This window comes from Mustela nivalis (genome assembly GCF_964662115.1).
Source record: "Mustela nivalis genome assembly, chromosome: 10".
Classification (NCBI taxonomy): domain Eukaryota; kingdom Metazoa; phylum Chordata; class Mammalia; order Carnivora; family Mustelidae; genus Mustela; species Mustela nivalis.
Genome location: NC_139029.1, coordinates 68,429,856 through 68,451,773, shown reverse-complemented (window position 1 = coordinate 68,451,773; position 21,918 = coordinate 68,429,856). Strand labels below are relative to the sequence as shown.

The 21,918-nt window shown below is 36.6% G+C and overlaps 1 pseudogene across 1 annotated transcript; it reads left to right on the top strand.

Annotated features, from left to right (window-relative positions):
* The first annotated feature begins 23 nt into the window (after positions 1 to 23).
* On the top strand, positions 24 to 5,031 carry LOC309843041 (protein SET pseudogene; annotated as a pseudogene). Its single transcript has one exon. The product of its transcript is annotated as a protein SET pseudogene (transcript).
* The last annotated feature ends 16,887 nt before the right edge of the window (positions 5,032 to 21,918 follow it).

Sequence of the window (21,918 nt, the reverse complement as noted above, 5' to 3'; positions counted from 1 at the left end):
CTCCTGCCCCTTAGCCAGAGGCGATGTCAACCTCTCAGCACTTGCCAAGGGAGAAAAAGAAACAGCAAGAAGCAACTGAACATATTAATGAAATGCAAAATGGAATAAACAGACTTAATGAACAAGCCACTGAGGTGATTTTGAAAGTAGAAAAGAAATGTAACAACTCTGCCAGCCATTTTCCAGAAGAGGTTGGAATTTATTGCCAAAATCCTAAATCTTTGGGTAATAACATATGTCAGCCATCCACAAGTGTCTGCACTGCTTGGAGTATTAAATCAGGTTACAGAATAGATCTTAATTTTGATGAAAACCCTTACTTTGAAAATAAAGTTCTCCCCCAAAGAATTTCATCTGAATAAGAGTAGTGATCCATCATCAAAGTCCACTGAAATCAAATGGAAATCTGGAAAGGATTTGACAAAACATTCAAGTCAAACGCAGAATAAAACCAGCAGGAAGAGACAGCATGAGGAACCAGAGAGCTCCACCTGATTTACTGACCATTCTGAGGCAGGTGCAGATAAGATAGGAGTGGTCATCAAAGATGGTATTTGGCCATTTCATTATAGTACTACTTGGTTCTTCATATGGTTGATGAAAAGGGGGAAGGAAATAAAATGATTGGAAGATATTGAAGAAGGAGATGAGGATGAAGATGAGGAAGATGATGATGAGGCAATAGAAGGAGGAGGATACAGGAGAAGATGACTTAATGGAACACTGTTGGATTCCAACCTTCCTTTTTTAATTTTCTCCAATCCCTGGGATCAAGTTGCAGTGTTTTTCCCCTCCCTCTGGTGCTCATCCACCCTGTTTTCTGAAGTCTCTTTTCTCTCCTTTTATACCATGGTTCTCAACTTATTCAGGGGGAATATAATGGGAGAAGAATCTCTACCCCCTTCTGTTCCAAATTCATTTTTATTTCTCCTTGTCTCAACAAAAACTTTATGGAATCAACACCACTGTGCTCTGTGGGGAAAAAAGAAAAACCTTCTGCTCCCTTAGCTATGCTGAAACCTGGAAGGTACTAGGCCCCTGTGTAGTAGTGCATAGAATTCTAGCCTTTTCCCTATATTGTGCTCAGAGATTACACTGTGTCTTTATGTGGATTTGTGCAATTAACATTTACCAACATGTACCTGTCTACTTTCTCTTGTTTAAAAAAAGGAAAAGAAACTTTAAAAAATGAGGTTATCAAAGGTCAGCAAAGCGTGGGTTTGAGATGTTTGGGTGGGTTAAATGGATATTTTGACAACATGGCTTGTCCTTTGTCATGTTTAATTGTGATGTTTAATGGGTATCCTTGCAGTTTAAGATGACACTTTTTTTTTTTGAAAGATTTTATTTATTTATTTGACAGACAGAGATCACAACCAGGCAGAGAGAGGGAGAAGCAGGCTCCCTGCTGAGCAGGGAGCCCGACGTGGGGCTCAATCCCAGGACCCTGAGACCATGACCTGAGCTGAAGGCAGAGCCCCAACCCACTGAGCCACCCAGGTGCCCCAGGATGACACTTTTAAAATAAAACTCTCCTAATAATGAGCCAGACAGGCTCGCTGTACATGACAGATTTATATCCTTCCAGCTTAGCTACTTAAAGAACAATGACTTCTCTTTTCCAACCTCATATTTATAAATGTTATAATTATTATGTTGTGTATTACATATGAGTATACTAATATAACAATGGGGCACCTAGGTGGCTCAGTCTGTTAAGCATCCAACTCTTAATTTCAGCCCAGGGCATGATCTCAGGGTTGTAGATCAAGTCCCACATTGGACTCCACGTTTAGTGTGGAGTCAGCTTGAGAATCTTTCTCTTCCTCTCAGCTCCCTCCCTCTGCTCACTTGTTATCTCTGTCTCTCTCTAAAATTAATAAAAAGTATAACAGTATAATTATAATAAATATTGCATTATAAATGATTATACATATTGGTTCTGTATAATCACATAACCATTTCTGTGAAGGGCGGAGGCAGAGTACCATGACTGACATGGAATGAGAGAAGTGTAGTTTTCTCGAAGAAATTGTCATATAGGATAGGTAAAAGCAACAGATATCTAATATTGTAAAAATTAGAAAGACTGCTCCTAATCAATTTTCCATCCTGGGGGACTGGATAACAGAAATCAGGAATGAAGAACATAAACCAGCTTTTAAATTAATGAGAGGTATATGACTTGGGTCCTACTGAGTTTGAGTTAGTAGTGTGATATCTAAATGCGGATGATGAATAGCAGGCAAATGTAGAGTTAGATCAATACAGGAGTTGTGAATTCAGTGTAAAGATAAGGCTTTGACTGAAATCTCATTGAAAATGTAAAGAATAAAAAGCATCTAAGAATGGACAATTATGGAACAGAAAAGAGAGGAGAGTTCTAAAAGGAACCTCATGTGGTAGGAGCCTGGAGTGGTCAGACAAGCTGAGAGAAACAGGAAATGTAGTCATAGAGGTCAAAGAATGAGAGAGTATCAATTTGATTGCATGCTAGAAGTTATCTAATATAAGCAAAATACTGGGAGAATATATAGATGCTTGTAGGAAGGAAAAGAAAGCTGAAGAACTGGGCTTGGCATCCTCAGGAGCCAGGCAGCTCCAAAGATTTGAAATATTTGTTGCTGATGGACACTTTTGCCGTAATAGCCAATGGAACAACAAAATATGTATTGTCGTCAATCTTGTTCTTTTCCCACAATTCAGTTTCCAACGAGAGAATTCAGTTGGCCTATCTTAGGTTAAGTTTTTGCTTCTTACCCAGGATAAGGCATATGATTAGCAATCCTGGAATTCATCAGTGGGGAAGCAGAAATTTCCCAGTACCAAAAAAGGATGGACTAGAAGTTGACCCCTCAGTAAAACAACAATGTTCATTACAGAGGTTTTATTTAATGGTGTTAGTAAACGTTAAGTATTTCTTCTCAGTGGTACTATAAAGGACTACTACTCCCCCACCCAAAATGTGATGGATTTTACATAAAATCATAGAAGTTTTCAGTTAAATAAATGAGTAATACTCTGTTACCTGATGTGGTAGGCAGAATAAGCCCCTCCCAAAGATATCCAAGTCTTAATTACCAGATTCTGTGAATATGTTACCTTGGTTGATAAAAGGAAATTAAGATTGCAGATTGAGTTGTTTGCTTATTCTCTGACCTTAAAATAGGGAGATTCTCCTGCACTATCCTGTGGGCCCAGTGTTGTCACAAGGGTCCTTAAAAGTGGAAGAGGGAAACAAAAAAGAGTTTAGAGTGATGTGATGTGAGATCTCTACATCATTGCTGACATTAAAGATGGAAAAAGGGAGCCATGAGCCAAGCAATGTAGGCAGCCTCAAGAAGTTAGAAAGGTCAAAGAAACAGATTCTCTCTGAGGGTCTTCAGAAAGGAACACAACAGTGCTGATACCTTGGTATTAACCCAATGAGATCCTGGTCTGATTTCTGATGTACTGAAGTGTAAAGATAATTTTAAAAACCACCAAGATAATGGTAATTTGTGTCAGCAGCAGTAAAAAAACTAATATACCTCACCCTATTTTAAAAAGTAAAGAGAGGTTAAGTGAATTGCTAAATTGTCCGAGGCAAAACCAGGACTGAAACCCAAACTCTAGACTCTCAAGAAGTTCTCTACACTTCACACAGTTGTGTTAGAAATTCTTTACATAGGGCACCTGGGTGGCTCAGTTGTCAAGCATCTGTCTTCGGCTCAGGTCATGACCCCAGGGTCCTAGGATCCAGCCCCATCTCAGGCTCCCTGCTCAGCAGGAATCCTGCTTCTCTCTCCCACTCCCCCTGCTCATGTTCCTGCTCTTGCTGTTTCTCTCTCTCTGTCAAATAAAGAAAGAAAAAAGAAAGAAAGAAATTCTCTACATTTAAAGTCATTATTTGGAAACACTGATTTCCTAGAAGTAGGATAAAGAAGGAAAAGGCACTTTAATTTTCTTCTAAACTATTTTGTTAAATAACTATTGAGTATCCAATTAAATAGAAAAGTTGAATATGAACTTTTAGTTTTTGTGATCTGGAGGTTGAAGGGGTTATTTGAATATATGTGGAATATGGCAGAACCAGGTAGAAAATATTTAAGGTGATTTTTCAACTTCTTTGTTTCTTTTCCATCTGGCAAGTACTTTTTCCTAATATTAATTTCCAAATTCTTGGTTTATGCTATATACTACTTATAATCATAATTATTTTTTAAGAAGCTATGAATCTTGCTGCATGAAAGGTACAGAGTTGTTTTATGGTAACTTCAGGGTTAGGAGTGGCTAGAGAGAGCTGAATTGCTCAGTCTGGGATTCAAAATTCCAGAGTAATCCAAGGAAGAGAGATGGGAAGGGAACAGTTAGCACGAAGTCTTGGGACTGGGGTTTTTTATATGGAGTGGTAAAGATAATGGCAGCTAAAAGATCTAACATGTGATTCCAAGTTGTGTCCTACATAGCACTTGAGGTAGCGCCCAGATCTTCAACTACATTTTTGCTACATGCAACAGCTTTATATTTGTGATTGCTCTAAAGGAAATGATGAAGTATAAAGGACCATTTTTGTCTTTGCCTTGAAATTATGACAAAGAAGTAAATAACCATAGATGATATAGAACAGGGAACAAAAATTTCTCAGGAACAGATAATCAGAACCAGAGGAGTCCGTGAAAATATAAGCGCATCAGAAATGTGTATAGAATCAGAAGGAGGACTACATGCTAAAATGCATGTAGGGGCACCTGGGTGGCTCAGTTTGTTGAGCACCCTACTCTTGATTTCAGCCCAGGCCGTGACCTCAGAGTTATGGGACTGAACCAAGCCAGGCCCCACACTTGGTGGGGAGTCTTCTTGACTCCCCCTGCACTCACTCATAATCTCTCTCTCTCTCTCTCTCAAATAAATAAATAAATCTATGAAATAAAATAAAATGCATATTATAGGGATTTGAATCAACTTTTTGTATGGAGTTAAGAAGCTGGATGTACTACAAAATCACCACTACTAAGAGTTGTAATTGTAAATAAAAGTTCACTATGTATATACCAGACTCTGCACTTAACCTTTTAAATATACCACTTCATGTAACTCACATAGCAGTCCTATAAAGTGGGAACTGTTACAGTCCCATTTCACAAGATGATTTTGAGTCATAAAGAGGTTAAATAACTGGCCCAAGATTTTACCCCTAGGAAATAAAGAACTAGATATACTTCATTTGAACCCAGATCAGTCTCATTGCAGAACTTTTAATCAGTAAAACCAGCATTTCCAAAAGTCTAGAGTAGACCATCTGTGTGAATATGATTGGGGAGTGCTTGTTTTTAAAATGCAGGTTTCTGGGTCCCATTCAAATCTGTTATATCAGAATTTTTTTTGTGTAAGTTCTAATTAATCGCCTCTTAACAAAATAGGAACCTTAGTGTGTGTAATCCTTATGTTTAAGTGTGATCCTTGGGCACACCTAAGTTTGAGAACCACTACCTTGTTGTGTTTCATTCAAAACCAAATCAACAGTCTCAACACAAGTTTGGTCAGGCAACTTAAGAATACTTAGGATAGCACTAGACTTCCAGGATTGGCACTGAAAACTTATCTAGTATATTCACTCTTTGCTATCTATGTATATACACGTACAGTATAGGAATCAGTAAGGAAAGAGAGGTGGAAAACGAATAATTATTGAGTCTTGCTTTGGGGATATAGTATTCAAAGCACTTAGGTTAACTCGTTTAATTTCAAATAATTATTCAAGCTAACTACCCTGACTTACAGATAATATAGAGCTCCAAGTCTTTAGATTTCTTTTTTTTGTAAATAATTGCATTAGCCTTTTAACCAGTCTCCTCCCTGTCATCTCTCTTATACTTTCTATTAAACATTCAAAAAATGTGAAATAGAGCATAACTAACAAAGACTGTGCAAAATATAAATGTACAAATTCAATGGTAGTAATAAACCAAAATCCATGTACCCATATCAAGCCGAGAAACAGAATACTACCATATCTCAGATACATCCTATGAGACCTTCTCATTCATTGTCCCTATCCAAAGATAAACAGTACCCTGAATTGATCATTCTCTTGCTTTCCTGTATGTTTAGTGTGGGACTTTTGTTTTTGTTTTTATTTTGCTACCTAAGCATATAGCTCTTAAAATACACTCTTCAGTTTTCCCTGCTTTTGAAATTTATAAGAATTTGTAAGAATTCTTCTGTAACTTGCTTCTTTCACTCAACATTGTTTTTAAGTTATAATCATGTGGATATATACACTATAGTTCATTCATTTTACATGTTTATGCATGAATACACCATAAATTATATACCCTTTATACTGTTAATGGATATTGAGACTTTTTATATAATTTTTAAACAATGTTGCAATAAGTATTGTTGCTTATAAATACACATTCAACAGTTTATTTAGGCATATAGCCAAGAGTGGAATTATGGGGAGGTAGAATTTAAGTGTGTTCAATTTTCCTGGAAATAGCAAACTGTTTTCAAAAGTGGTTATACCAATTTATATCCAATTCCTATTACTCCACATCCTCACATACATTTAATTTTAACTTTTCCATTTTAACCCATCTGGAAAGTACTTTTACTTTCCATACTGAAGAAATTAAATATAATTTCATGTATTTGAGAGTCATGTATGCATCCTCATCTGTGAAATTTCTATTCATTACTTTAACCTGCTCTTTTGAGTTGTCCCCTATTTTCTTACAGATTTTTAGGGGATTTACTGAATCCCAATCATTTGTAATCCATACTGTGGCAAATTATCTTGTCTCCATTCATGGTTTGTGTTTTTATTTTCTTTATGATATTTTTAATGTATTTAAATTTTTATAAGCTTTACTGAAGAAAATTTAACATAATAAACTGCACACATTTAAATGTACAAACGTTTTTAAAAATAAAATGCACATAAACACATACTCATGAGGCCATCACTACAATCATATCCATATCCATCATCTTTAAAAGTTTCACCATGCCCCTATATAATCTTTCCTTTATACCTCTCCTTGCCCATCTATTTCCAGGAAATGACTTATCTGCTTTCTGTCATTATAGATTAATTTGCATGTTATAACATTTTATGTCATGTCCTCATGCAATGTGTACAATTTTTTGTTGTGACTTCTTTCACTTAGTGTAATAATTTTTAGGTTAATTCGTGTTATTTCATGTATCAACAGTTGATTTTTATTGCTGGGTAGTATTCTATTTATGGCTGTGCTTTTACCTATTGATCAATCTCTAGGTTTCCAATTTTTTACTAATTCAATAAGGCTCATATGAATATTTGCTTACAAGTCCTCATATAGACATATACTTTGATTTCTCTTGGGCAAATACATAGGAGTACAATGGCTGGATTATATGGGACATACATGTTTAACTTTTAAAGAAACTGCCAAATTATTTCCTTAAGATATTCTACCATTTTACATTCCCAACAGCATTGTACAAAGGTTTCAGTTCCTCCACATTAGCACTTTAGTAAAGCAATCTTTTAAATTTCAGACATTCTAACAAAGTACATCATCTTGCTGTGGTTATAATTTACATTTACCTAATGACTGCGGATTCTGACTACTTCTTCCTGCGCTTATTTTTCATCCATGAATCTTTTTTGGCAAAACATCTGTTCAAATTTTATACCTATTTGTTACTGGGGTTTTTTTCTCTTTGGTTTTTTTGTTTTGTTTTGTTTTTTGTTTATTTGTTTTGCATTTCTGGGAGTTCTTTATATATTTTGAATACAAGTCTTTAATCAGATATGTTTTTATAAATATATTCCTTCAGCTTGTAGTTTGTCTTTTCATTCTATTAAGTGTCTTTCAAATAAAAGTTATTAATAAGTTTATTAATCCTTTTTTGATCATGCTTTTGTGTCATATCTAAAATTTGCCTAAACCTGAGTCACAAATTCCAAGCTCTGCTGAATTCTCCAAACATTTAAGAAAGAAAGAATGCCAGTTCTGCAGAAAATTGAAGAGGAGAGCAAACTTCTCAACTCACTCTGATACCAAAACCACACAAAGATACTTCAAGAAAAGAAAACTACAGAACAGTATCAATCATGAACACATATATAAAAATTCTAAGTGAGATTTTAACAAACCAAATCCGACAATATGTAGAAGGGATAATGTATCATGGCCAAGTAGGGCTTACCCTAAAAATGTAAAATTGTCTTAACATTTGAAAATCAACGTAATACACATTAGCAGAGGGGAAAAAAAAAACCCACAATCATCTCAGTAGATGCAGAAAATCATTTGACAAAATCCAGCTTCCATTCCTAATTTGGAAAAAACAATAGCAACAATAACAACAAAAAAGAAACCAAACCTCTCAGCAAACTAGGACAGGGAATTTCTTCAAAGGGATAAAATGACCTCTACAAAAATCCTACAGCTAATATTCTCAGTGGTGAAAGAGCAAATGTTTTTTTTCTAAGGTTGTTAGAAACATGATGTGGATGGCTGCTCTCACCACTTCTATTTAGCATTTTACTAGGCTTCTATCCAGTGCAATTAGGCAAGAAAAATAATAAAATCCCTCCAGATTGGAAAGAAAGAAATAATATTTGCAGAAGACTGTCCATGTAGAAAATATGGTGGAATTTATTAAAAACCTTTTAGAACCAAGAAATGAGTTTAGCAAGGTTGCCTGATACCAGGTCATTATTTTAAAATCAATTGTATTTTTATATTTTAGTAATAAGCAATTAGAAATTTGAAATTTTAAAAATCAAGTTTAAATATCATCAACAAATATGGAATAAATAGGAATAAGTCTGACAAAAGATGTGCAAGACCTATAAACTGAAACCTATAAAGCTTTGCTGCAGGAGGTTAAAGAAGAACTAAATTAATGGAGAGAAACACCTTGTTCATGAATCAGAAGACTCTATTTAAGACGTTAGTTCCCCCAACACTCATCTGTCGATTCAGTCCAATCCCAAGCAAAATTACAGCAGTCTTTTTTTACAAAATTGGCAAGCTGATTATGAAATTCATATGGACTGCAAAATACTTAGAATAGTTAAAACAACTTTGTAAAAGAACCAAGTTGGGAAACTTACACTACCTGACTTAAAGATTTATTATAAAATTATAGAGTAGTAGGGTTCTCCAGAAAAGCAAAACTATTAGGACATGTAGAGTTAAATATAAGAGATTTAATATAGAAATTGATTCACACAGTGCTGGAGGCTGAGAAGTCCCACAATAACTAACTGTAAGCTGGAGAACAAGGAAAGATGGTGGTATAATTCAGTCTGAGTGACAACCTGCGCAGTGAGGAAGCTGATGGTATAATTTCAGTTTGAGACTGAAGGCCTGGGGGAGCAGGCTGCACAGCTGATATAAGTCCCAGAATACAAAGCCCCAGAACAGGAGCTCTTGTCATCTGTGGGCAGGATAGAATAGATGTCCCAGCTCAAGAAAAGAGATTCAACCTTCTTCTGTCTTTTTGTTCAATCTGGGCCATTAACAGATTGGATAATGCCCACCCACATTGGTGAGGGTGGATATTCTTTACTTGGCGTACCGATTATATGCTAATCTGTTCTAGCAACACTCTCACAAATACTCAGAAATTGTCTCTCCAGCTAGCTAGGCATCCCTTAGCTCAGTAAAGTTGAAACATGAAATTAAGCATAGGTACAGTAATCAAGAGAATGTGCTGTTGGCATAAAGACAGACAAGAGATCAATGGAACAGAATAGAGAATCTGGAAATAGACTAATACATATATTTTCAATTGATTCTTGACAAAGGTGTAATAAGGTTAAGTTACACTTTCAGTGCAGAAAGATAGTCTTTAAACAAATGGTTCCACAACAATTAGATATCCATATTTTAAAAACTTTAATCCATATGTCACACAATAAAGAAAAATTAACTCTTTCTATATATAAATGTAAAACCTAAAACTTTAAGAGAGTTTCTAGTTAGATTTTACTATTAATTTCTAATAGCTGTTGCATAGTTGTTAAAGTAAATTCTTTGCATTATCTCACTCTTTGAATTTGTGTATACTTACTTTATGGGCAGATATGTGGTCAAATTCTGTACATGCTTCAAGCCTGCATGAAAACAAATCTTCCAGTAATAAGTAAGACAGTCTGCTCCATGGCAGTATGTCCTACTGTCAACCCTGAGCTATTGAGCTCTCTCATTTTTAGATTCCTCATTGCTTTAGTGAAGAATGTGTCCTCTGGGTTCATCCATGAAATGAAGGCAGGTGGTGGGTTCTCCAGTCTCACTTTAAATATCTATTCAAAATTTTAATATCTGGATCTTTCTAAGTTTCTCTTTAATACTGTTCCAAAGCATTTCTATTATCTCCACCTCATTTATGTAGGCATCATCATGTTCAAGTTTCCAATGCTGTCTAAAACCGTATTAGGACTGGCTCCAGGCACCCTTGCCAGAATGTTAAATCACAAGGCAGGGGAGGATGTTCCCTATGTCACTAGAACTTTGCCTCTCCAGTCTTATATTTCCTTACCTTCACTACCACCAGTCTACTCCCACAGGTATTCCTTTAGTTCCTGCCAAGTACTTCTTAGGTAGAACTTGAAATTCCTTTCATGTATAAGGTGCAGTCAACTCTTGTTATTTGAGGTAGTTATTTTCTATAAAGTCACTGAGCCATTACTTGTAGGATAAATACATGGTTAGATTTCTATTAGTTTGGAGTCACAACACTTCCCTACACTGGCCAACACACGCCTTGCTTTATATATGTTTCTGTTTTTAAAACCTTATTGAATATGTAATATCTGTTGTGGCACCTGGGTGGCTCAGTTGGTTAAGCATCTGCCTTAAGCTCAGGAAATGATCCCAGGGTCCTGGGATGGAGCCCTGGATCAGGATCCCGGCTCAGTGGGGAGACTGTTCTCCCTATCTTTCTGCCTGCCTCTCTGCCTACTTCTGCTTTCTCTCTCTCTCTCTCTCTCTCTCCCTCTCTCTGTCAAATACATAAAATCTTTTAAAAACACATAATGTCAATTACTTATCATTGAACTCACAACCAGTAGCACTATAAATCACAACTAAATGAAGATAATCTAACATATATATTTACTCTATAAGACATCATAGCTTTCTTGCTCTTGGAAACACAGGGCAGCATTTCAGAACTACCCCGGGAAACATTTTAAACAGAAAAATCACCAACAAGAAACACAAAAATGTGGAAAACACAGTACTAAATAGGCTGGAAAAAGAATACTTGTTTACAGTATAAGCCCTGAAACAAGAAGGTAGAACACGGTCTTGTCTGATCAGCTGGGTGTGTGTGCAGCAAGCAGCTCGGATTTTTTGCATCTATGCATATGGTGTCAAATGACCATGAAAGTGTTGTGAGTATTGATTTTGGACTACAAATAAATTTTAGTGAGTAAGAAAATTCACAAATATGGAGTTCATGAATAGTCACAATCAACTGTATTTTCTCCTCAAGGAGAGACAACATCTTTCTGTTCAAGAAGGTAGATCTTGATGCTGACACACATTATCTTTGAGGCACATGTGTCAGATGAGGTTCTTGCAAGATTTTTAGCTGAGAGGGACTGCTCTCTTCTAACACACAGTGGGCGTCTGCTCTGCCATTCGGAGTATTCTGGTGGTATTAGTTTCAGCTTGCCAATGAGTTTTAGGATCCCATCCTTTTCCTATTAGGGCCTTGTTGACATCGGAGACCTGAAAAGCCTGGGAATTCCGTATTTATCATAGCACTGATACTCTTATAAACAAACGGATCTTGAGTCTAATTTTCATAGAGCTTGGAGAAGGTAAGGATCACTTTAAACAATATTATTAAGTCACAAATGTAGTAGTTGGATGGCCCGAGTTTGTCTTTTTCTTCTATAGGCTTCTAAAAGAGTTAAAAAGAGCTTAGAACAGCTCCACAGTTCTTATGACTACTATTGTTCCTGTACTTTTCAAATGCCATAGCCATCCTTTAATCCAATGCTCTATTTTTTTACCTTGACCCATTCCAGTCCTAATCCACCACCACAAAAAGATGGGAGAATAGCCAGCAAAATTCTAAAAGCAAAAAGTAAAGAGAGAGCTACCTTTATTTATCAGGTGTTAAAATATATTTTAAAGCCAAGGTGAAATGACATCAGCATTATAGTGACATAAGACCACTACAGTTGTTTCTGTCCTCTCCCTTACAATGAAGGGAACAACATTAATTTCCTTTGACCTGCATCATGGCCAATTGTTGGGCTATTTAATTTGTCAATTTTATGGCAGTGGCATAATTTGAGCTTTAGAAAATGTTGATACCACTTAAAATCATTTTCTCCTTTATCTCTCTTAGTGAGGTTTCCAGATATCTATCCTCCTGTTCCTGTATGTGGAAGGTGTGTTGGACTGGAGAGTGGAATTAGTAGAAGATTCGAAGTCCTTATTATTTTGAAGTGCAGAGATGGTGACAGCTTCTGAGGCTCTGCTTGGGTCTTGCTTGACCCTGTGGGGCCGGGGTACAATGGGGTCAGTAAAATCTGAGAGCCTGGTAGCTCTCCCCCTATTAAGAAGGTGGTGAGAGGGATTCTCTTTAGTTGTCAGTGTGGGGTGGGGGTGGGAGGAGAATGTGCGAGGAAACTGTAATATACCTTACAGAAAAATATGTGTGTTAGATAAGCTTCATTCAGGCATGAGTTATAGTGCTATTGGCTGTGGGTTTAATGTGTTATTCCCCCATCCCCAAAAACAAATATTCAGCACCCATCTATGAATAAGAGTGACTATGTGGGAGCTGTGTGATCCAGCACCACAGCTCTGGGCCAAGGACACCAGGAGGAGTCTCATCCACCCATGAATCAGGTAATATAGGCAGATGGATCTTGATTCTGGCTAGGGATAGTGAAGTGGTGCATTAAATAGCTCCAACCCTTCTTTTTTTTTTATTATGAAAATACAAAGTATTATTTGTTTCAGGGGTACAAGTCTGTGAATCACCAGCCTTAAACAATTCACAGCACTCACCATAGCACATACTGTCCTCAACATTCATCACCCAGTCACCCTATCCATCTCACCCTCCTTCAGGGTTGCTGGAGGGTTTGTTTCCTGAGATTAAGAGTCTCTTATGGTTTATCTCCCTCTCTGGTCCCATCTTTTTTCCATTTTTACCTCTCTTCTCCCCATGACCCCCCACCCTTCCTCTCAAATTCTTCATATCAGAGAGATCATATGCTAGTTGTCTTTCTCTGATTGACTTATTTTGCTTAGCATAATTCCCTCTAGTTCCATCCACATTATCGAAATGGCAAGATTTTGGTTTTTGATGGCTGTATAGTATTTCATTGTATATACATACACACCACATCTTTATCCATTCATCTGTTGATGAACATCTAGGCTCTTTCATAGTTTGGCTATTGTGGATATTGCTGCTATAAACATTCAGGTGCACATGTCCCTTCAGATCACTACATTTGTATCCTTAGGATAAATACCCAGTAGTGTGATTGTTGGGTCATAGGGTAGCTCTATTTTCAACTTTCTGAGGAACCTCCATTCTGTTTTCCAGAGTGGCTGCACCAGTTCCATCCCTTCTTGACCCCAAACCTGGAGACCCTGAAGAACACAGTCTTAGAAAATCACCTTTGGATGAGAGACCCTTTGCTGAAGTCTAGGTTTCCAGAAGAGAAATTCTAGCACTCTGTTAGAGAAGAGGAATGTGAGTTTTGAGTTTGGGTGCATTGGAGTGAATAAGAGGAATAGTTTGATTTTACCCAAATAACTCCTCCCTCAAAGCGGCACAGTTTAGGGCTAGGAGAGCTTTTCCTAGGCCCATGATGAGTGGGTAAGCGCCCAGCTTTCCCAGCTGTGTGGATGCTGCCAAAGAAAGTCATTTTCCATTTAGAGAACTAAATGCTGAAGGGTGGGAAAAGTCTGGGGAAGAGATACACATGACTCAGAGGGCATTAAAGGGACACTGGGTCCTATTAACTGCATTATGAACTCTATCAAGAAGCCTACTCACTCTATCAAGAAGCCTACTCATACAGTGCTGAGAAAACCCCATCTGTGGATACCCCTAATTGGCCCATGGGCAGGGCACCCCCAGCATCTTATGTGACTCACCCACACAGCCTCTCTAATCTGGCCAAAACCCTGTGCGTGGTTCTGAAGACAGTACAAAAGGAAGCTTTAGAGGATGGCTAGTAAACATACAGAGAAAGCAGGCCCAAATCTGCAGGCCAGTGAGAGACCACAAATTTGAGATGTGTCACCACCTTTGGGAAAACAAGAGGTGATGGGCACTGGGCCTGGTGTGTTGCAGAATTGAAAGAAGGCATACAAGCTTAAGAATTCTACCCCAAGAAGGAGCAAGATGCATGGAGCAGATGTATTAGCAGGTTTGAGAGAACCTCAGAATCTCTAGCAAGGCTAAAGGACAGTACTTCCCACCCAAAGGCATTTATTAAAGACTGGAGGAGTTGACACTACTTCAAATGAGAAAATAGCAACACAAAACTCTAAAGAACATTAAAAAAAAATCAAGAAAACTTGATTTCTTGATTGAATGACTGAAGGATCATAATATCTTCCAGTAAATAGACCCAAAGACGTGCAGATCCATAATTTACCCAATAAAGAATTCAAATTAACTTTTTAAAGGGAACTCAATGAGCCACAAGAAAACACAGAAAAATACTTCAATTAAGTCAGGAAAACAACACCTGAACAAAACTAGAAGTTTAATAAATAGATATAAATTATTTTAAAAAAAAACAAACAAATTCTGGAGCTGAAGAATTCAATGAATGAAGGAAAAAAATGCAATAGAGAGCACCAATAGCAGATTTGATCAAACAGAAGAATCAGTGAAATTGATAACAAGAACTTTGAAATTATCCAGAGGAAGACAAAGTAAAAAGAATGAGGAGGAATGAAGAAAGCCTACTTGAACTACAGGGTACCATTGAAAAGGCCAGTTTGCAAGTCATTGGAGTTCCAGAAGGAGAAGAGAAAAAGGGGGAAAGAAAGTTTATTTAAACAAATGATGGCTAAGAACTTCCCAAATCTGTAGAGAAATTTGGGTAGCCAAGCTCATGAAGTTTATAGGTCATTGAACAATATCAACTTAAAGAAACTCTCTCCAAGACACATTATTAAAAAATATCAAAAATCAAGGACAAAAAGAGAATCTTAAAAGCAGCTGCAGGGAAAAAGGCTTATAACTTACAAAGGAGTCCCTACAAGCCTACCAGTGAATGTCTCAGCAGAAAAATTACAGGCCAGGAGAGAGTGGGATAATATATTCAAAGTGTTGAAAGGAAAAAAAAAAAAAAGAAAAGAAAAGAAAACTGTCAACCAAGAATATTTTACTTGGCAAAGCTAGCCTTCAGAAATAAAGGCAAGATAAAGATTTTCCCAGGCAGACAAAACCTGTGGGAATTCACTAACACTAAACCTATCTTATGAGAAATGCTGAAAGGAGGTCTTCAAGCTGAAAAGAAAGGATGCTAGTTAGTACATGTGAAAATATACAAAACAGTGATAAAAGTAAGAACATATATATGGTCAAATTCAGGGTACTCAAACACTATAATATGATGGTATGTTAACTTCACTAGTACAGGATGAAAGGACAAAAGTATTAAAAATTATGGATACAATAATTCTTTCATGATTACATAATATAAAGAGGTAATTTCTGACATCAGAAACAGAAAAGAGGGAGTAGTTTTTGTATGTAATCAAGGTTAAGTTGTTATTAGTGTAAAATAGACATACCTATAAGATGTTTTATGTAAACCTCATGCTAACTGCAAAACAAAAACCTAGAGTAGATTCACAAAAGATAAAGAGAAGAGAATCAGAACATACTACTATGGAAAAACCATCAAATCACAAAGGAAAGCAGCAAGAGAAGAAGAAAGCAATAAAGGAACTACATAAGGGCCAATAAGTTCTTACCTATCAATAATTATTTCATATGTAGATGGGTTGAATTCTCCAATGAAAAGGTGTACAGTGACTGAATGGAAAAGCAAAACAAAACAAGATCCAACTCTATGCTTCCTACAAGACTCATTCCAGTTTTTTTTTTTTAATTTTTTATTTTTTATAAACATATATTTTTATCCTCAGGGGTACAGGTCTGTGAATCACCAGGTTTACACACTTCACAGCACTCACCAAAGCACATACCCTCCCCAATGTCCATAATCCCACCCCCTTCTCCCAAACCCCCTCCCCCCAGCAACCCTCAGTTTGTTTTGTGAGATTAAGAGTCACTTATGGTTTGTCTCCCTCCCAATCCCATCTTGTTTCATTGATTCTTCTCCTACCCACTTAAGCCCCCATGTTGCATCACCACTTCCTCTTATCAGGGAGATCATATGATAGTTGTCTTTCTCTGCTTGACTTATTTCGCTAAGCATGACACGCTCTAGTTCCATCCATGTTGTCGCAAATGGCAAGATTTCATTTCTTTTGATGGCTGCATAGTATTCCATTGTGTATATATACCACATCTTCTTGATCCATTCATCTGTTGATGGACATCTAGGTTCTTTCGATAGTTTGGCTATTGTGGACATTGCTGCTATAAACATTCGGGTGCACGTGCCCCTTTGGATCACTACGTTTGTATCTTTAGGGTAAATACCCAATAGTGCAATTGCTGGGTCATAGGGCAGTTCTATTTTCAACATTTTGAGGAACCTCCATGCTGCTTTCCAGAGTGGCTGCACCAGCTTGCATTCCCACCAACAGTGTAGGAGGGTTCCCCTTTCTCCGCATCCTCGCCAGCATCTGTCATTTCCTGACTTGCTGCTTTTAAAATTCTCTCTTCAACTATTGACACTTTGGTTATGTGTCTTGGTGTGGATCTCTTTTGGTTAATCTTATTTGGAATTCTCTTTGCTTCCTGGATATGGATGTCTATCTCCTTCACCAGGTTAGAGAAGTTTTCAGCCAATTTTCTTTCAAGTAGGTTTTCTGTTTCTTTCTCTCTTATCCTCCTGGGGCTCTTGCAAATGTTAGTGTGTATGATTTTATGTCAGGATTTCCTTAAACTAACCTTATTTTAAAAATTCTTCTTTCTTATTTTTGTTTAGATTGGTGGATTTCCACTGCCCTATATTCCAGATTGCTGATCTGGTCATCTGCATCATCTAATCTGCTGTTGATTCCCTCTAGTGTAGTTTTCATTTTGGTTCTATTCTTCAGTTCCAATTGGTTCTTTTTTATATTTTCTGTCTCTTTGTTGAAGTTCTCACTGTGTACCTTCTTTTTCTTGCTTTGGTGAGTATCTTCATGACCATTACTTGAACTCTTTCCTAGTAGATTTGTTATCTCCATTTCATTTCATTCTTTTCTGAGGTTTTGTCTTCTTTCTTTCTTTCTTTCTTTTTTTTTGTTTTTTTTTTTTTTAATTTTTATTTTTTATAAATATATATTTTTATCCCCAGGGGTACAGGTCTGGAAATCGCCAGGTTTACACACTTCACAGCACTCACCAAAGCACATATCCTCCCCAATGTCCATAACCCCACCCCCCTTTACCCAATCCTCCTCCCCCCAGCAACCCTCAGTTTGTTTTGTGAGATTAAGAGTCACTTATGGTTTGTCTCCCTCCCAATCCCATCTTGTTTCATTGATTCTTCTCCTACCCACTTAAGCCCCCATGTTGCATCACCACTTCCTCATATCAGGGAGATCATATGATAGTTGTCTTTCTCTGCTTGACTTATTTCGCTAAGCATGATACGCTCTAGTTCCATCCATGTTGTCTCAAATGGCAAGATTTCATTTCTTTTAATGGCTGCATAGTCATTCCAGTTTTAAGGGCAAACAAAAGCTCAAAGCAAAAGGACTATAAAAGATAGAACATGCAAATGGAAAAAAAAACCCACAGGAAAACTATATTTTTATTAGAAAAACATAGAATTTAAGCTAAAAATGATAACTAGAGATAAAGGTTATTATATAATGATAAAGGGGTTAATTTATTTTAAAAAAATCCTAAATATATGTGTACCCAAAGAACAAATGGAACAAGATGGGATCGGGAGGGAGACAAATCAGAAGAGACTCTTAATCTCACAAAACAAACTGAGGGTTGTTGGGGGGAGGGGGGAGGGAGACAGTGGCAGGGTTATGGACATTGGGGAAGGTATGTGCTAAGGTGAGTGCTGTGAAGTATGTAAATCTGGCTATTCACAGACCTGTACCCCTGGGGCTAATAATACATTATATGTTAATTAAAAATTTAAAAAAATACGTGTACCCAACATCAGGACACCTAAATATATTAAGCAAATACTAACAGACCTGAAGGGAGAAATAAACAACAATATTATAAAGTTAGGGTATTTCAATACCCCATTTTTAACAATAGATAGGTCATTTAGACAGAAAATCAACAAGGAAATATTGGAGTTGAACCATACATTAGAACAAAGGGGCCTAACAGACATTTAAAGAACAACTCTCCATCCAACAGCAGCAGAATACACATTCTTCTCAAGCACATATGGAACAGTATCCAGGATAGATGATTCATCTAAGAAGAGTGATCCATACCAAGTACCTTTTCTGGTTATAATAGTATAAAACTAGAAGTCAATAATAGGATTTGCTGATGTATTGATTGTGTCATGTTGGAGGAGGAATGGGATCAAGTAAGATACATAATTTTTTAGCCAGAACAAAGAATTTAGTAAGAATTCAAAGAATAAAATTTGACATTAATTAAGGTAAAGAGAAGTGAGGAAGCAGGTTTGGTGAGGGTTGAGAGTGGAAATCAAGAGTTTGGGTTTGAACCCATTCAAATTTAGAGATGACCATTAGACATTCAAGTATCAGTGTCAAAGAGACAACCAGATATATGAACCTCCAGCCTAGGTGAGAAATTAGAGATATAATTGCCCCTTGTGTACAAGTATCTTAGCATTACACCTCTAAGAACCTGGCATAAGTTCTCTGAAACACTTGTCCAGAGACATTCGTTCACCATCTGCTATACTGCTTAGAAAATTAAAAGAAGTTTTGCGAAAGGCAGGACTGCAGCCATTAGGGCCAATGGTTGCCTCTTCCTGAGCAATCAGAAAACAGGACCCAAAACTTCTTTTGATTTTTATTTGCAAGTTAGTTTTGTCTGGACAGTGTACTGTCTTTAAGGCCTCTAATTTAGTAAAGTAAATCAGAAGGAAATATTTGTAGTTGATTTAATTGCATTTACCTATTTCTTTTGATCAACATTGCAGTTATGATGAAAATAAGAAACCTCATAGTCTCAGTGAAGGAGCACACGTATTACAATAGTGGACAATCAGTATAATTTCTTCCTGGACCCATGCCCTGGTGTCCTTTTAAAACAACATTTTCTTTGAAACTTAAAAATAAGAATAAAAATCAATTTTTCACCCTCAGAGTACATACGTGTGTGTTAGGAGATTTTGAGGACAATTACGAGGTTAAGAAAGTGTTTGGGATTTTTTGGCTTTAGTTAGCCAAGATACTAGGTAAAGGTAACTAAGACAAGATGCATTTTAAGCTCTTATTGTGGTATTACATTGACTAACTTACAACAAATGCATACTCTCAAAGTCTTTGATATAATGATGAAAAATAGTTTCTGAATGGAAATAAATTTTTATGTACCTTGGGCTTAAAAACATCAAGAATTCTCTTCAATTAAAAACATGCAATATTTATAAGGAAGATGATCCTGAGGGGAAGTTTTGTGATCTGCTTGGGATTCTAGGTCTAATTTATTAATTCTAAATTAATTTTTTTCTAGTTTCAGAAAAAAATAAATTGACCAAGCCAATAAGTAACTTATGTCATTTATCTTGTTCTTCTAAAAATATCAAAATATTCAATTTATATCTTTAGAAAATAGAAGTGACACACATAATTGGGGAAAAGTAGAAAAATAGTTTCTAAGCTTTAAGTAAGAGGATTTGAATAAATCTAAAATTCTTGATTTTTCTTTTGAAATATCAAAGCAAGGAAAAGTGCAACTATACCAATGTATCTGGAATATTCTAATTCAGTTAAAGGAAAGCATTCTGTCTTTGAAAGGGGACCTTTAAAAAAGGCATTATGTATAATTTTCTGAATACAGAATCAGTGACTGTACAAAACAGTTTATGAAATAAATAGAATGAAGGCTGATTCATGTATTTTTAATTCAGATATCCTCTGAAGATGATATTTTACTACAACTGCATTTCTGGGGTTATAGACCAATGACAATGGGGTAGCAGAAGGCCTATGACCTGAAGAGACTTAATATTACCTGGAAGTGTAGATTAAGTATTCCATAAAAGTAAGTCTTTAAAAGCACACCGTCATGGGCTATGTCTAGTTTTGGAAGTTTCAGAAGTAATTCCAGTTTACTAAAAGGAGGACACAAGAGAAAAATGTGTAAAAGGTAGGACATACGTATAGAGCTAGAACTTTGGAGACAAAGATATAAGCACTGCTTTCAAGGCCACTCCTTGTGCAGTATTAGATGCTCTATATCTCTATTCCATCAACTTTCTAACCCTTATTTACCTCATCAGCAAAATGAAAGAAACTAGTGTCTATCTTATAGTATTGCTATGAACATTAAAATGGGTTAAATCATGTAAAGTCCTTAGCATGTCATATGATGCAAAGTAAATGCTAAGTAAAAATGTTGGTTACCTTTTGCCAGCATTGTTAACAGCTTCTGTATCATCAGAGTTCATTCAGAGAGGAAACACAACTCACGAGCCATGCAGGATAAGGGATTTATTATATGGGATGGACTTTATACAGATGTAGAAGAAACTAGTCAAGAAGTCTGTGTCAGACTGTATGGCCTTTGCACCTGGTTGAGGGGCCTAATGCCACTGGTTAACTCAACTGGTTAACTCAGGTGGTAGTTCAAGAGAGCCAGAAGAGGACTGGGGGAGAGCAAGGACAGACTAGATCTTGCAATGATGAATGGAACCCATGAGAAAAAAACTGGATTCCATGAGGACAACTTGAACCTCAATGGTGTGAGTGACCTGCTGGAGAAGCTGATATTCTTTACCATGGAGTTTCACATATACCTGGCCTAGAACACTAGAAGACATCTGAGGAGAGTGGGAAAAGCTGTATACCCTGATGGTATCCCACAGCATCAAGGTTAACTACAAGATTAACAAGTGTGAGCTGCTACACTGATGGCACCCTGCATCAAATTTTAGAACACAAAGATGGAAGCTTTAAAGATTTTCCACCATATAGATTTTGAGGAAATTTCTCTTGTGGCCAATCTTAACCTGAGACCACACAAAGAGAGGGCATTACAGGAGACATAGATCTACCATGGCTCAGCTAAAACAGTGAAAAGCCACTACAGTTTACCTCCTGTCAACTTAACATTTGTATATAATTCTTTAAACTACTAAGTTTATACTAAGTTGCCAAATAAAGATGATAAAATGAAACTTCCATCTAACATGTTGCAAATATTTCTTAAAGAATCCAAAATCATGCACACTCTTTCTCCAAAAAGGATAAAAATTTCCTGTTACATTTTGGATCATATTTTTTTTTCCTAAATGATGGAACATATACAGTTTTGATACCTATAACTTAAATTCTGAGATGCTAGGCTAACTATTTTTAATACATCTTACATTAGATAATCTGTTCAACTGGTCAGTTAGTTGTAGCTGGTACCTAGAATTTCCTCCTTCTGCTACCTGTTTTCCCTCAGCACTAACTTGGTATGTCATGGTTCCTTCTCTGGTGGGTGACTCAAACTTTCATTTCTGAAGGGTCTGGGTCATTAACAGTCCTGCCTATGTTGGGTTGTTGTGGTTTTCCATTGACTTATTTTAAACAGCTTTGTTGACGTATAATTTACATACTATTTTTAGTGTACAACTCAATGATTTTTAGTAAA